This window comes from Ambystoma mexicanum, chromosome 2q (genome assembly GCF_040938575.1).
Source record: "Ambystoma mexicanum isolate Mex_15411 chromosome 2q, UKY_AmexF1_1, whole genome shotgun sequence".
Taxonomy (NCBI): Eukaryota; Metazoa; Chordata; class Amphibia; order Caudata; family Ambystomatidae; genus Ambystoma; species Ambystoma mexicanum.
In genome coordinates, this window is record NC_090924.1 from 122,846,349 (window position 1) to 122,861,187 (window position 14,839).

Genomic DNA, 14,839 nt, shown 5'->3' on the forward strand with positions numbered 1-14,839 from the left:
AGATCACAAGGTTGTATGGGAAATACGTTGTAGGAAACGTAACGTCTAAGTCACGTGATAAGGAAGCGTTGCTATGGCCGTTTCTATCCTCGCAGCCAGGCGATGGATAACCCGTTGATACCAGGAGGCATTTGCTAGCTCAGAGCTCCTTCATGTAATCGTAAGTCTAAGGGACGATTGTGCCTGTTCATGACCCCGTTTTTTCTCCACGTATTTACAAGAGCCCTAATCTCCGTGATCAGCAGGGGTTCGCCCAATAGTTAAGCAGTGTCTTTCATAATTAATGTCACATTGCATCAACCTGGAAATAATAAGTACATTGTATCCCTTTTATGGAACGATTTCCCAGACGCACATTTCAAAATAGATTGAACGACAAAGAAACGCATTCTTGAAAGCATTAGGCGCTTAACCTGTTTGAGGGTAAAGGTGATACCAAGAGTCCCTGCTTTAACTGGGAAGAGACATTGTGGTGTGAGGTGCTCTAACAAGGAGGTGTTGTTTCCAAAGTACAGAGCGTGGCCAAAAGGAGGGGCAGGTGGCCTAGGCAAGGGCAGACTCTTCCAAACTATACATAAGAACTTGTAAACGTGTTTAGAATATTCAGCAGTGTCACTGCCTCGTTCGGTATATGTTATGTTATGTTAAAGGTACTTATATAGCGCACCGTCACCAACCGAATTGGTTCCCAGGCGCTCTGGCGGATCTGTAAACAGGGAGGACGGGTGGGGTTAGTCGGGAGGAGGGGAGAAGGAGAGTGGGAGAAGTGATGTGCTGTTGGCAGCTTCAGCTCGGTATACACCGAGTGCTGGGCTTTGGTGCTAGTATCGGATTGGGCGAGGCCTCGAGTGCTGTGGGTGATGTTTATGTGTTGTTGATGTGGTGTGGTAAAGTGCATGCGGATTGCTGGGAGAGAGATGGTTGTGTGGCTTTGTGTGGGTTAAGTATGCAGAGGACTGAGGATTGGCTTAGTGGGGTCTGTATCCTGACTCAGGTGCTTATGGTTCCGTTAGAGTTGTATATCTGTGGGTTAGGTTGTTGCTGGTTCCTCGTGGGCCGAAATCGCTTTGTTGGTGCTGCGCTGATCCAGCTGTATCATAGTGGGTATTGTTTTGATTGGTAGGTGCGTCGGAACCTTATCTTCGGGTGTGGGACTAGGTAGGTAATATCTATTCTCGGTTATGTAGTGTGACACTGGTCGGTCTAGGCTTTGAACGGTTCAGGGTCAGAGTGGTGTTGATGTGGCGTCCTATTGCATCCGTCCTGGTGAGCTTGTGTATTCAGTTGTTCGTTTCCTTCTGTCCTGACTGTCTTTCCGTTGGTTCTTTGGTTTCCGTGGGGTGAACAACCTTGGGGCTATTGTTTAGTTGTAGCTTTTTGTGTGGTGGGGCATTGTGCTTACTGCTGTGTATCAGTGGACTGTGTAGTGATGAAACGTTCTGTTTCACAACCACTGGATTGGGGCTTGTGGTGCAGTGCTTCCCTTCCCTCTCTATATTTTGTCCTTAGTGCTGTTGGAGATGGTTATAATTTAAGGTCATGGTCCTCTTGATGATTCGTCCTAGTGTTTCTGTCTTCCTCTTGCTATGTTTACGGTCTTTAGTCGTATTGCGGCTGTCTCCAGTTCGGTTTTTTAGTATGTCGTGGGATATTTAACTTTGGTTTTTCCCCATTAATTGATCGGTGTGTATCAGGGTCTCTCTACGTTCATTGATGTTTTAGTTGTGTGTGTGCCCCTTTTTGCTGGTCTTTCTAGTTATGACGTGAAGAGCCAGCTTTTGGGTAATTTCCTGAATAATAGGTGGCTTCTTGTGTTACGCATGTATTTTGGAAGGTCGTTCCAGGTTTTCGGGGCTTGGTGAGAGAAGGAGGATCCTCAAGTTTTCTTTTGTTGTAGGTTTTCGGTTCCAGGCGGATATCCATGCTTGATCTGAGCGTTCTTGGTGGTTGATGTAGGCAGTTTGTCTCTTAGTGTCACATCCAGTTTTCATTGGAAATTGCCATGGCGTTTGTTGGAGCGCTCTTCAGCCCACAGAACCCGCTAAAACTACAATTCCCATCCCCCTGCTATGATAGTCACGTGACATGCACGTACCACGTTGCCGTGCCTTCTGAACACCGTATTTAATACTGTCTGTTCGAACACTAGGTGCTCCTAAACTGTGTTAGTTCCGAGCGCTGTTTTTCCTGACTCCTGTTTAACTTTGAACTCCGTGCTGAAATCAAGCCCCTGCCTCCGCCTTTCCCTTTCTTGTTTCCGACGCCCGCCCCTCCTCGACTGCTTTCCCCGGAATCCTCGAACTCGGCTTGCAATCCGACCTCCACTTGCTAAGTCCTCAGGCTGTGACGCTCTCTCTCTCGAATATTATTGAAAAGAAACTAGCGTGAGGTAAACGCTTGTTTCCTTTGTCTTTTTCTTTCTTGTTGGCTGAAACTCTTTTTGACACTGTTTATTTTGGACGCTTTGCTGAAATCTACTTTGGATTATCTTGGGTACTTTATTGGACGCTTTGCTGACTCTACTTTGGATTATTCCTGGGTACTTTTTGGACGCTTTGCTGAATCTGCATTGTATTGCTCTGGACACTTTTGGACGCTTTGCTGAAAACCAAATTGGATTGCTTTGGGGTTTTCTTTGGGACGCTTTGCTGAATCTACATTGGAGCACTTCGGACATCTTTTTGGGACGCTTTGCAGCTCTGATATCGGTGTCCTGGTACACTGGTACACTCCTCCTTCACCATTGATATAAGCCCTCTCCTCTGCGTCCAATACTAGTCGGTTACTGGTATATTCTTCTACGGAACAGGTAAGAGTGGGTACTTGGGGGTGGTGTTTGCTGTTCATTTGGCAAATCCTGGCTGCATTCTGAACCTCTGCTATGCTCTTCTTTCCTTTAGCTCTGCTGAGTCTGCTCCTGCCTTTTCACTCAAGCCCCCAGCCTGACAGGTGGAATAGATTCCAATAGGCTGAGCTCTTGGGGGGAAAGTCTTTAGCCTATCACGTTAGAGACTTTCGTGTTCGAAGAGTGAAGGAAACTTTCCCATAACTGGGAGAGTGTTATCTGCAACAACTGGGATACCATCTCTGAGTTGTGACAGATTTAGGAGCCCTCAAAAACCGCCTCTCGGTTATGGAGGCTGCATCGGACCCATTGGCAGCCCTCATGCAGGCTTTTTCTGCTCTTCGTACCGATATGGCGTCAGCACATGCGACTTTACATCAACGCATGGATGTTTTACAGAGCTTTGTGCAGCCCTTACCCCATGACGAGGAGTTTGGTGACGCCGCGGCTGCGGCGCCTCCTCCTGTACCACCTGTACCGCCTCCGGCTCCCGCCCCAGTTGTCCTCCCTGGGCCATTCCCTTTGGCCCCACCAGAACGCTTTTTGGGTGATCCCAAGGCGTATCGGACCTTTGTGAACCAATGTCGCCTTCATTTTCTTTGTCGTCCCTTGGCATTTCCAGACGCTACTACAAAGGCGGCATTTGTTCTTTGCCATCTGGGTGGCACTGCTGCAGCATGGGCTAATCCATTGCTGGAAGCAGATGACCCGGCTCTGTATGATTTTGATATGTTAATCCAAGCCATGAACAGTGTTTTTGATATGAGATATAAAGCACAGACCTCGGATCTGTCAGGGCAAGTCGGATCTCTTGACATATCTCGCCCGTTTCAATCAATTAGCGGCTGAAATCACATGGCCACAACGGAAGAAATCGGCTGTGTTTTATAAAGGTTTGTCGGACGACCTGAAAGATGCCCTATCAGTGGTCCCTGCTCTTCCATCTGGTTTTCCCGAATTGCTTGACTTAGTCTTACAAGTCGATGCTCGACTCCGGCAAAGAAGTGGCAAACGTCGGTATCCCGATATTCGCACCACCCCCCGACCAGATGGAATTACGCCTGTTTCTCAGGGAGAAGCTGAACCTATGCAAATCGGGGCAATTAGGGGTCCATTGTCCAAAGCTGAATGAGAAAGGCGGGTGGTGAATAACCTATGTTTCTATTGTGGCCAGTCAGGTCATTATATCCGTCTGTGCCCCAAAAGGCCCGCCAAGTCGTCGGGAAAGGCCAGGACTCGCCCTTAAACCGGGCCTTCCGGACGAGACAAATGATCCCGGGCCAGGGTGAGTGTTTTCCGTCTTCGCATGTTTACCTTACTATGTGCTTTACGGCTCCCGGCGTCATTACCTTTTCCAACCCGTTAATGATAGACTCAGGGGCAAGCGGGAATTATATGGACCTTAAGTTGGCCGAACGTTACGGACTACCTGTATTTCCTAAAGCAAGACCTGAGGAAATACATGCGGCAGATGGTTCACGTTTAGTATCTGGACAGGTGACGGATCAAACAGGTCCACTACAAATGTCCACGTTACAAGGTCATTCGGAATCCATCACTTTCCACCTTATCACGGCCCCTCAATTTGGCATAATTCTGGTGCTTTCTTGGTTGCAAACACACAATCCTGTAATTGACTGGATTGAACAAACCGTACGGTTCTCTTCCTCTTTTTGTATACAGAGGTGCCTTGAGTCCCATGACGTAGCGGTATTGTCTCCTTGCCTGGCAATGGTAACTAGCCTCCCTTCTATCAATGCCACGTCATCTAACCCAGTTCCGGTACTCCCCTGGGAGTATCAGGAATTTTCTGATGTGTTTGACAAAGGACTTTCAGAAACTCTGCCCCCACACAGATGCTATGACTGCCCCATCGACCTGATACCTGGAGCAGCAATTCCACATGGTCGAATTTACTCCCTTACACAGAAGGAGGAAGAATATCTACGGAGCTATATTGACAAAGCCTTGCGCCTCGGACACATACGTCCGTCCCGCTCACCAGCGGCCTCCCCAATATTTTTCGTGCCAAAGAAAGAAGGGGATCTGCGTCCCTGTGTGGACTATCGCGCCCTCAATAAAGTCACGGTGAAGAACCAGTATCCGTTGCCGCTTATCACGGAGCTCCTCGATAAAATGACCTCCTCCACTATCTTCACCAAGTTGGACTTGCGAGGAGCATACAATTTGGTGAGGATGCGAAAGGGAGATGAATGGAAGACTGCCTTTAAGACAAAATATGAATATTGTGTAATGCCCTTTGGGCTTTGCAATGCCCCAGCGACATTTCAGCATTTTGTAAATGATATCTTCAGGGACATGCTGGATTGCTATGTTGTTATCTATTTGGATGATATTCTGATATATTCGGAATCTCTGTCCCAACATATACAGCATGTGCGCTCTGTTCTACTTCGTCTAAGGGAGCACTCTCTCTTTGCAAAACTGGAGAAGTGTGTGTTCAATGCATCATCTGTGGAGTTCTTGGGTTTCAGATTTCCCAAAAAGGAGTGCTCATGTGTACCTCTAAGGTTCGGGCAGTTTTGGATTGGCCCGTCCCGAGCTCAGTAAAAGCGCTTCAATCCTTCTTGGGTTTTGCCAATTTTTATAGGCGTTTTATCGCCTCACTTTCTGAAATAGTAGCCCCATTAACTCGGTTGACCAGTCCTAACGTCCCTTTTCTATGGGATGATGAAGCGCAGGCAGCATTCCAGAACCTGAAAGACGCTTTTCCCACTTCTCCTGTATTGCAGCACCCCAATCCAGCTCTCCCATTTATTGTGGAATCAGATGCCTCTGCTATTGCGGTAGGGGCCATCCTTTCGCAGGTTTGCCCCGCTACTCAACGCCTACATCCAGTGGCTTTCCATTCTCGGAAACTTACTTCAGCTGAGCGTAATTATACGATTATGGAAAGAGAACTACTTGCAATGAAGGTGGCGTTCAAGGAGTGGAGGCATCATCTCTTAGGTGCCAGGCACCCGATAACTGTGTATACAGATCATCGAAACCTTCAGGCCTTGTCGCATGTGAAATGTACCAACGCCAGGCAGATACGTTGGCATTTGTTTTTTACCATGTTTGATTTCACGGTGACGTATCGCCCTGGTCCATTGCATGGAAAGGCAGATGCTTTATCCCGCATTGGTACTGACACGGAATCTGTAAAACAATCAACCCCGGTATTACCCTCAGGTGCTGTTATTTGTGTTTGTTCGGTCTCCCCGTCTATTATAGATGGATTACGGAGATGGGCCAGGGATCATGTTTCTGTCCTGAAGGAGATGGACGCTGAACTTCTCTCCGGTCTTCCTTATGTTAAAGGTCTACTGTACCTACCTGACAACCAAACCAGACGGAATGCTCTTGAATGGTCCCATGATCTCCCATTAGCAGCCTATCCTAGCCGGGCCAAAACCTATGATCTTTTGCACCGATGGTGCTGGTGGCCTGGCATGAAGAAAGACACCGAACAATATGTCCTTAAGTGTGCCTTATGTACACAATGCAAGAGACAGCCTGGCAAACCCGTTGGTCTTCTAATGAGTATGCCTTTACCACCGCACCCGTGGCATACAGTGACCCTGGATTTTGTGGTGGAACTCCCCTGTATCAAGGGTATGTCCACAATTCTTGTGGTAGTGGATGTCTTTACCAAGATGGCCCGGTTTATACCATGCTCGGGAATACCAACTGCTCCCGCATTGGCAAGCTTGTTCTTTGACCATGTGGTATGCTTTTTCGGACTACCTACGATTCTGATTTCCGACCGGGGGTCTCAGTTTACCTCGTGCTTTTGGCGCATTCTCACTTCCTCCTTGGGTATTGATGCCCGCTTGTCTTCGGCCTACGACCCTCAAACGGACGGCCAGACCAAACGTACCAATGGCACCATGGAACAGTTTCTTCGCTGTCTGTGTCTGCAACATCAATCAAACTGGTTGTCGGTTTAAGGTGCTGCGGAATTTGCCTACAACAATTCCCTGCACTCATCGGTTGGCTGTTCCCCGTTCTATGCATTACATGGGTTACACCCAAGGACCCTTCCGCCTGTCCTGCCTTCCCTAAAGCAAGTTCCTGCAGTCGATGCAGTGAGGGATTCACTGATTGCCATCCGTAAATCCGTATTAACACATCTAAAAGCTGCACAACGTCGCACCAAAATGCAGGCGGATAAGCGGCGTGCGCCGGCTCCTTCTTATTCCTGTGGGGACCGCATATGGCTCTCAACAAAACACCTGGCCATTCGGGGTAAACGGAAACTGTTACCATGTTTTGTGGGACCTTACACGATCTTGCGGTGTCTCAACCCCGTTGCTGTTCGTCTGGACATACCAACACATTGGAGGGTGCACCCGGTCTTCCATGTCTCCTTGCTTCGGCCTTTTGTACCTGGCACCCGACTACCTCCCGTTCCAGCCCCAGTTACCGTCCGTGGCGAGGATGAATGAGGTGCGTGCCGTTCTAGATACCCGCCTCTGCCGTGGGGTTCGATCCTATTTGACTGGATGGGGTATGGTCGGGAGGACAGGTCCTGGGATCCGGCCTCTAATCTGAATGCACCCTGTTTGTTGCGCGCCTTCTGGTTGCATCGCTTGCGCGGGCACAGGAGAAGTCGCCCTTTGTGGAGGGGTACTGTCACATCCCGTTTTCATTGGAAATTGCCATGGCGTTTGTTGGAGCGCTCTTCAGCACACAGAACCCGCTAAAACTACAATTCCCATCCTCCTGCTATGATAGTCACGTCACATGCACGTACCACGTTGCCGTGCCTTCTGAAGACCGTATTTAATACTGTCTGTTCGAACACTAGGTGCTCCTAAACTGTGTTAGTTCCGAGCGCTGTTTTTCCTGACTCCTGTTTAACTTTGAACTCCGTGCTGAAATCAAGCCCCTGCCTCCGCCTTTCCCTTTCTTGTTTCCGACGCCCGCACCTCCTCGACTGCTTTCCCCGGAATCCTCGAACTTGGCTTGCAACCCGACCTCCACTTGCTAAGTCCTCAGGCTGTGACGCTCTCTCTCTCGAATATTATTGAAAAGAAACTAGCGTGAGGTAAACACTTGTTTCCTTTGTCTTTTTCTTTCTTGTTGGCTGAAACACTTTTTGACACTGTTTATTTTGGACGCTTTGCTGAAATCTACTTTGGATTATCTTGGGTACTTTATTGGACGCTTTGCTGACTCTACTTTGGATTATTCCTGGGTACTTTTTGGACGCTTTGCTGAATCTGCATTGGATTGCTCTGGACACTTTTGGACGCTTTGCTGAAAACCAAATTGGATTGCTTTGGGGTGTTCTTTGGGACGCTTTGCTGAATCTACATTGGAGCACTTCGGACATCTTTTTGGGACGCTTTGCAGCTCTGATATCGGTGTCCTGGTACACTGGTACACTCCTCCTTCACCATTGATATAAGCCCTCACCTCTGCGTCCAATACTAGTAGGTTACTGGTATATTTTTCTACGGAACAGGTAAGAGTGGGTACTTGGGGGTGGTGTTTGCTGTTCATTTGGCAATACCTGGCTGCATTCTGAACGTCTGCTCTGCTCTTCCTTCCTTTAGCTATGCTGAGTCTGCTCCTGCCTTTTCACTCAAGCCCCCAGCCTGACAGGTGGAATAGATTCCTGTAGGCTGAGCTCTTGGGGGGAAAGTCTTCAGCCGATCACGTTAGAGACTTTCGTGTTCGAAGAGTGAAGGAAACTTTCCCATAACTGGGAGAGTGTTATCTGCAACAACTGGGATACCATCTCTGAGTTGTGACACTTAGGAACTCAGCGCCTTCGTTGTGTACTGCTCTATGTGTAATGCACGTTGTTTTGAATTTTATTTGTTGTTTTATTGGTAGCCAATGTAGTATTTTCAGCGCTGGTGCAGTGTGTTCTCTTCCGGGTAGTTTCAGGAGTAGTCTGGCTGCCGCGTTTTGAATGCATTGTAGTTTTTTAAGAGTCGTTCAGGCATGCCTAGGTATTGGCTATTGGCGTAGTCTACTTTGGACATGACGAGGGCGATGATGGTGGTTGTTTTGTTGGTGAACGATAGGAACAGTAAGATCCTCTTTGCCGCTCGCAGGAGGAAGAAGCATTTCTTGATGAGAGCGTTTACTAGTGGCTGTAGCGTGAGATTATTTTCCATCAGGACCCCCAGGTTTTTTACAATTGGCGAGGGTGCTGGGGTTGCCCCGAGTTCCCTTGGCCAAGGGATGAATTGGTTTTCTCCTCCATTTTTTGTGGCTATCATTATTTCAGTTTGGCCTGGGTTGATTTTGAGGGAGTTGGAGTTCATCCAGAAGAATACATCGCTGAGGCAGTTTTCTAGCGTTGAGTTTATTTCTGGGTTGTCTTGTATTTTGAAGAATATTTGTGTATCGTCAGCGTAGTTGTAGCAGGTGAGGCCGTGGCTTTTGATGATTTTGATAAGTAGATACAGGCAGATGTTGAATAGTAGCGGGCAGAAGGATGATGCTTGTGGTACTCACAGGTGGAATCTCTCGGGCTGGATTTGAAGGGTTTCATCCATACGGTTTCCGTTCTGTTTGTTAGGAAAGATTTGATCCATAGTAGGGCGGTAAGTCCTTCTAATCTCGTTATGAGGGTGTCATGGTTGACTGTGTCGAATGCTTCCGATAGGTCTAGGAGTATCAAGGCAGTGCTGTTGTCCGAGTCTGCGTTGATTTTTAGATCGTCCCATATTGAGAGTAGAGCTGATTCCGTTCCTCTGTGGTCTGAAGCCAACTTGTGCCTGGTCTAGCAGGCCGTGTTCTTCTATAAACTCTTGGGTTGTTTTGTAGATGTATGTTTTGAGCAGCTTGGCTGTGTATGGGATGTTGGAGATAGGTCTGTAGTTGGAGAGATCCTCTACATTTCCCGCTGTATCTTTGAGTAGTGGCCTGATGTATGCAGTTTTGAAGGCTTATGGCACTTTCCCAGTTGCGATGGATTGGTTGAGGACGTTCCTGTGAAATTCCATGGGCGTTCCTTGTTTAAAAATCGATTTGTATATGTCTGGTGGGCAGGGGTCTTCGTGGGACCCTGAGTTATTGCTTTCATTCACCAGTTTGATGAATGTCTCCACTGATATTTCTGGAAAGCTTTGTAATTTGTTTGGGTGTTCCTCCTGGGTGTAGGTAGGGGTCGTGGTCTGATCAGATAGTCTGCTTTGTATGGTTTGTTGGATGTTGGTGATTTTGTTTTTGAAGTGGTCTGCGAGGTCATTGCAAAGTTTTGAGGACGGAGTTGGTGTGTTGTTACATCCCGGGGGGTTTTTAATTTTGTTTATGATTTTGAAGAGTTCTTTTTGGGTGTTTGGTGCTTCGAAGATTTGGTTGTCGTAGTGTTTCCTGTTTGCTTTTTGTATTTCCTTTTTGTATGCCCGGTTGTGTTGTAGGAATTTCAGTTTGGAGAAAACAAAACGATGCAGCGAACAATCATGTTCTAGTCTTCGGATTTTCCTTTTCATGGTGCTAAGTAGTGGGGAGAACCATTTTGCCATTGCCCGTTTATGAGAAGAAGTGAAGGGTTTTTCTTTGGCAATGTTGTCTATAGTAGTTGAAATCCAGGAATGGAGAAGGGTTACTTTTTTGTCCAGGTCATCTTCTGCCATGAATGTTGGGTGTGGTTTGCTTAGCTCCAGGAGTTCACTCAGGTTGGAGTTTTTGATGGTTCTCCAATTTCTTTTCATGGTGTTCATTGTTTTGTCCGGTTGACTGACTGTTGGGGTGGTCATTTTGATTACGAAGGGGATGATGAGGTGGTCGCTCCCGGGTATTTGTATTGGGGGTGCCGTGGTAAGGAGTAGTTTATTCGCGAAGATTGCATCAAGTGTGTGCCCTGCCGAGTGAATTGCTCCTTTGACTAGTTGTTGTAGGTTCATTGCTGCTAGTGTCGTAAATCTCCCCCCGTCTCACCTGAGATTGCTTCTTGCTCTGTTTCACGGGAGGATTCCTCTTGTGGACGGATCGGGTCTTGTATAGGCTCGCTCGAGTCTCGTCCAGCTGCAGAGCGCGTTCAGAGTTCCGGGAAGGCCGCTGTTCCAGGATGTCCAGGAAAAAGGTAGCGGTCGCTAGGAATCAGGATTCCAGGAGCAAATTAGAGGGAAGGGGTGAAAGGAAGGAAGAAGGAACCAGGAACAAGGAAAAGTGGATTAGCCGAACAGCACACATACGTCAAGTCACTAACTAATGATAGCGTTGAGACGCGCGGGGCCGCGGGAGCGTGGCCAATTTATAGAACGTTCCGTGTGCGACGTGAAGGCTGGTGCGAGGCAAGTCGCTTGGTGCGGCCATGTTGGGAGTAACAAAGAATACAAGCCCCGTCGGGATAAGGACCAGGAAGTCCAGAAAGGGCAAGTTCTATGGTTCATGACAGCATGCCTCCTCCGAAGACCTGTTCCAACAAGTTTGCCCGGGTGTATGAGATGGAATCTTCTAAGCAATCGAGGGGTATTTAAGTTAGAAACTGGTTCCCAGGTTCTCTCGCTAGGAGGATATCCCTTCCATTCAACCAGGTATTGAAGTCGACCCCGTTTATACCTGGAATCGCATATTCTGGACACTTCATATTCCAGCAGATCGTCCACAACAACAGGACTGGGTCTGCAGGATTTTCGGGTGGATTGGATGTAAGGTTTCAATAGGGAAGTGTGGAAGACTGGGTGTATTTTCTTCCAGGAATCAGGTAGCTTGAGTCGGAATGAGACGGGATTGATGATTTCCTTTATGGAAAATGGTCCATAGTACCGAGGGGCCAATTTGTTTGGCCGTGGATGTTGCGGTAATAGTTTCGAGGACAACCAGACTTGATCACCAACAGAATAAGAAGGCGCTGGTCTTCTTTTGGAATCCACATAAAGCTCAGTGCGTGTTTGAGCCTCTTTCAATTGTTCCTTGGATTCCTTGTGTATGTTGATGAGTCTGTATCCATGAGTCGAGAGTAGGTACTGGAGTGGGATGTGAAAGAACAGAAGGTAAAACGGACGGGTGAAAACCTTGACTGCAATAGAAAGGGCTGACCTTGAGTGCTGAGTGATGGGAATTGTTGTAGGCAAACTCGGCCAGGGGTATGAGAAGAGACCAGTCATCCTGAACCTTGGTGGCAAAACAACAAAGATATTGCTCCAGAGGTTGATTTACACGTTCTGTGGCTCCGTTGGTTTGTGGGTGATAACCTGATGATAGAGCGCGTTGGATCCCTAGAATACGACACAGATGTTTCCAGAATTGTGAGACGTATTGAGGTCCTCGGTCCGATATGATCTTGGAAGGAAGTACATGAAGATGGAAAATATGTTCCAGGAAGATTCCAGCAAGTTCTGAGGAGGCGAAGAATTAAGACGAAAAATTGATCCCTGTTGATCAGATGTACAAGCGATGGAACACAAGTGCTCGAATGAACCAAAATAGAATTTTCCTACCGAAAAAACGCGAAGACTCCCAACACTTGAACATGCGGTAAAAATCTGAAGATGGCTGCCAGAGGAGGGGCTTAGGGAGAGGGCAGTCATTGGCTGGGGGCAGTATGACCCAGAGCTCAGTGATTGATTTTTAGGAGAAAGACAGTTTATAAATGAAAGTGAAACAGTTTTTTCTTTTGCCGAGAATTCCCAGCCTGATGACGGGGAATATTCATGAGCATGTGAATCTATGCCAGACCCCATGCTGGAGAAGGGAAGAATTCCCTCGAATCGTCACATACCTTCCCCTTATCTCTGTGGCTTCCCTTTGGCTTTTGCAATGTAAAAAGGTACCATACATGGGTGTCCTCTGTCCCCTTTACTCTTCACGCTGTCCTTCTAGCGTTGTGGCTGGGCAGGCATAACGTGCGCAATGGACACGGACGATCAGGTGGCATTATACCTTGATGACCTGCTTTTCTTTGTAGGAAACACTGCTAATTCCATACCGTGGATAATGGACATCCTGGAGACCTTCGGACTCTGCAGCGGCTTAAAGGTGAACTGGGACAAAATCCTTTTTCTGACACTGGGTGGGTTGCAAGGGATACCAGATGGGTACAACTATCAGATTAGGAAAGACTGATACAAGTATCTGGGAATACAAATATGCATGACTCGAGAGGACTGTCTCTGGGAAAATTTCGAACCAGTTTCTAACCGTTTCCAGAGAGGCGTGGTGCATTGGGTTTCTCTCCCACTCTTGTTGTTGGGGCAGGCGGCTCTCTTCAAAATGCTTACGCTCCCCAGATACTTATGTCATACAGAGCACTTTATATGACATCGTGGAGAAAAAATCTGACGAGATGGAGGCAGCAGTGCGCACGCTGCTGTGGCAAAACCCTCAACCGGGCATAGCCCTGCAGACACTCCACCGGTCGATATGGGATGGAGGTATCGGTTTACGAAATCTTAAAAACTACTGGGTATCGCAATTGGTAGTTGCCACTGATTGGCTGCACATAGGCACAACACAACCACATATTAAGTGCGAATTAGTATGGATGAAATCGGATGGCGGAGGACACATGGTCAGATTACCCAAGGCCTCGCAGCTAATGATTTCTATAAAGGACCCTGTGCGTAGAAATATGAGCTTGGTCCTCAAAATCACTATGGAAACCCAATAATAATCTGGGACGCTACTCTGTTTGAAGTTAGAAAATATGGAGTGGACAGTGCAATGGCTGACAACAATATCGCACAGTTGAAGGATGTGGTATAGAATGGCAGCTTAATACCCTTTGAGAGGCTGGCGCATTACCCCAGGCAGAGTTTTACCGATATATACAGCTGACGCACACTCTGAAGGCTCAAATACCCGATCTCAGGGCACTTCCGACCCATTTGCCTCTTGAATTGAATGTAACGGCAGAAAAGATTCCAAATAAAGCTATCGACACATTATACCAGGCAATAGTATAGGCAGAGGAATGGATTGAGGCATTAACACACGGCAGGGAATATTTTGTCCTTGCCAAGCTATGGCTAACACATCTGAAGTCCATACACAGGGTATACTACTCGAGGGACAAGCTCCATAAATGCGGTTGAATGTCTGACCCCTACTGCCTTTGATGTAAAGTGGCTATTGGCACGTTCATGCACACAATATGGGATTGCCCAATAATACACACATATTGGTCCAAAGGGGCCAAACACCTCTCTTTCATTTTGAATGAAAAAATACAGACTGATCCCTAGTTGCTTCTACTGGGCATATTGGGGAGGTTCAAGGGGTAGATCGCAGTGGTACTCGGGGGTGGTTATTGCACAGGGTTGGGGTAGCCCACACAAACCGCGAATTTCAAACTGGAAAACAGTGGTGGATACTTGTATGGGACTGGAACAAAGGGTCTATCGAATGCAGGGATGTCCACAAAAATTGTATAAAATGTGGCATAAATCGGAGAACGCTGAGTGATAGGATTGCAGAGGTTTGATGGGTGGGATGGTCTTCTCAGTGCTGATTGGCAAAGGAAATATACATGTTGACAGGGTACGGTGATGATCCATCATATAATGTTTACTGCGGTTCAATTTATTGCCATCGATATGATGATGCTCAATAATGGTTGCTGGTTGTAAAAATGGGTGATCATTTGGGGATACTCAGTCATCTACTAACTCAGTGGGCCTGTGGACACACAGGTACTGAGTCTTGGCCACTGGAATAAATGGCACCTCTCTGATAATGAAATCATTATGTGTAAGTTATGGATGGATTTAATGCAGATCATTGTCTCATTGTCTGTTTGTATTTCTGTTACAAAAGTCAATAAGTTGTAAAAAAAAAAAAAAGAATAAAGCTTACTCTTCACAGAATGCTTGTGAAGGCACCAAGGGATTGGAGCACCGGCAATGTGTGAGAGGAGACAGAAAAACCAGATAAGGCTAGGAGAGGGCAGTCCCACCCGGCACTCCTCCTGGTATAGGGGTAAAGCCCCACAGAGACACTGGCAGCTGAATCCAGCAGCCAACTATCAGCAATTAAACAGGACAGCGAATGCAACTGTTCCTCATGTAAATAATTAAGCTGATACCA

General features: G+C 47.3%; 1 protein-coding gene across 6 annotated transcripts in view; it reads left to right on the forward strand.

Annotated features, from left to right (window-relative positions):
* Nucleotides 1–38: 38 nt before the first annotated feature.
* The window catches only part of METTL22 (methyltransferase 22, Kin17 lysine), a 711,415-nt gene continuing 696,614 nt past the window's right edge, over nt 39–14,839 (forward strand). For 4 of the 6 annotated variants that reach the window (XM_069647035.1, XM_069647041.1, XM_069647039.1 and 1 more), the window contains exon 1: nt 39–160. The gene's annotated coding sequence lies outside the window, so the exon portion shown is untranslated. The remainder of the gene's footprint in view (nt 161–14,839) is intronic. The other 2 variants (XM_069647036.1, XM_069647038.1) reach the window with 2 other exon arrangements.